This window comes from Ammodytes marinus, assembly GCF_949987685.1.
Source record: "Ammodytes marinus genome assembly, contig: scaffold_416, whole genome shotgun sequence".
NCBI lineage: Eukaryota > Metazoa > Chordata > Actinopteri > Uranoscopiformes > Ammodytidae > Ammodytes > Ammodytes marinus.
In genome coordinates, this window is record NW_027648538.1 from 1 (window position 1) to 2500 (window position 2500).

Consider the following 2500-nt stretch of genomic DNA (forward strand, 5'->3'; position numbering starts at 1 on the left):
AGTTGGGAATTGAACCAGTCACCACGTGGATGAATCGCTCACTGGCCACAAGAGGCCCAACTGCGCCACAGAGACCCTTCACTCTAGAAACATTTCTCCGGGCGCTTTTATTCCTTTGATTTGGGGATTCGACCCCAAAATTTCCCATTTTCCAGATGAGGTTTTGAACTCCCAATCTCTAAGTCACTAGAGCAGCGGTCTTACCGACTGAGCTAATTAGACAGAATATAACAGATTCCTTTCTTTGGTCACGGGCACCTTAAAAACTTTTTGGGAGTGTTTGGACTTTTTCTGGAAGGTTTCGCGGAAAAAAAGATCAAACGGATAAATACAGTTGGGAAACCGCGATAACTCTATTAACGGTAGATAAGAAAGAAGTTGGGATTTGAACCAGTCACCACGTGGATGAATCGCTCACTGGCCACAAGAGGCCCAACTGCGCCACAGAGACCCTTCACTCTAGAAACATTTCTCCGGGCGCTTTTATTTCTGTGGTTTGGGGATTCGACCCCAAAATTTCCCATTTTCCAGATGAGGTTTTGAACTCCCAATCTCTAAGTCACTAGGACAGCGGTTTTACCGACTGAGCTAATTAGACGGAATATAACAGATTCCTTTCTTTGGTCACGGGCACCTTAAAAACTTTTTGGGAGTGTTTGGACTTTTTCTGGAAGGTTTCGCGGAAAAAAAGATCAAACGGATAAATACAGTTGGGAAACCGCGATAACTCTATTAACGGTAGATAAGAAAGAAGTTGGGAATTGAACCAGTCACCACGTGGATGAATCGCTCACTGGCCACAAGAGGCCCAACTGCGCCACAGAGACCCTTCACTCTAGAAACATTTCTCTGGGCGCTTTTATTTCTGTGATTTGGTGATTCGACCCCAAAATTTCCCATTTTCCAGATGTGGTTTTGAACTCTTAACCTTCAAGTCACTAGAGCAGCGGTCTTACCGACTGAGCTATTTAGACGGGCAGATCACATCAGCTTCTTGAAGATTTTAATTCCTTCCCTTGTTCACCGGCACCTTAGAACCGTTAGTATCTATTTTTTGCGACTTTTTGTGTTTTAGCAACTTTTTTGAGTTTTTGGAATTTTTTTTAATTTTTTCGACGGTTTTGCGAAAAAACAAACAAACTGATAAATAAAGTTGGGAAACCGCGATAACTCTATTAACGGTGGGTGAGCAAAAAGTTGAGATTTGAACCAGTCACCACGTGGATGAATCGCTCACTGGCCCCAAGAGGCCCAACTGCGCCTGAAAGTTTTTGGGAATTTATAATTAAAGCAATTGTTCACAAAAAAAGATAATGTAGCTCGAAAAAAAATAAAAAAATATAAAACCTCCTCTCTCTCTCAGGCTCCCAGGCGGTGAAGTTGTTTCTTGTTTGTTTGAAAGTTCCAGTCGGAAGTTGAAATTGGAAATTCGGAAATTCGACGACGCGGAAATGAACGCAAGCGCAACGCAAGTTTTGAACGGTTTTGTTTGAGTTTGAGGTGAACGATTGATCGCGGATGTTTGAGTGTTTTCATACCTGGGTTTCCAACGGCGGGGATCGAACCCGCGGGCTGTGATTCTCCAGACGAGTTCCTTGTCCACTCGACCATCTTCGGCGCCGACAGTTTGGATTGTTAATTAATGTTTTAGAAAGCTTGTTCCCACACTTTCACACTTTCACACACACACACACACACACACACACACACACACACACACACACACACACACACACACACACACACACACACACACACACACACACACACACACACACACACACACACACACACACACACACACACACACACACACACACACACACACACACACACACACACCGGCAACTTAGAATCAGTATCTAATTTTCTGCGTTTTGCAAGTTTTAGCGACTTTCATGGGTTTTCTGACTTTTTATTGCTCTTTTGCGATTAAAAAACACATTCATACAGTTAGGAAACCTTAATCTATTAATGAAAGGTTAGCAAGCAGTTGGGATTCAAACCAGTCACCACGTGTTTGAATCGCTCCATGGCCCTAAAATGTCTGACGGCGCCACCGAGACCTTTCACAGAAGAAACATTTCTTTGGGCAATTTTATTTCTTCTTTGATTTGGTGATTTGACCAAAGATTCTCTGTCCAGACGAGGTTTTGAACTCCCAACCTTTTGAGTTTCTAGGACAGTGGTCCTATCGACTGAGCTATTTAGATAGACCAGGGGTGTCCAAACTTTTTTCACTGAGGGCCACATACAGAAAAATCTACGAAGGGCCGGGCCACTTTGCAAAAATAACACATTTATCAGGACATGTAGCTGCTCTGATGTTTAGTTTCATAGTGTCTTCGTAAATTGTAATCCTTCTTCACAGCACTTTAGTTGCACAATACATCCCCCCTCTTGATAAATGCCATTGATACACCCAGTGTTTTCTGCTTTTACGTCTAATGTCGAGCTTGGTGAAAATAGTAGCCAGCTGAGATCCCGCCCCTTCAAGGGG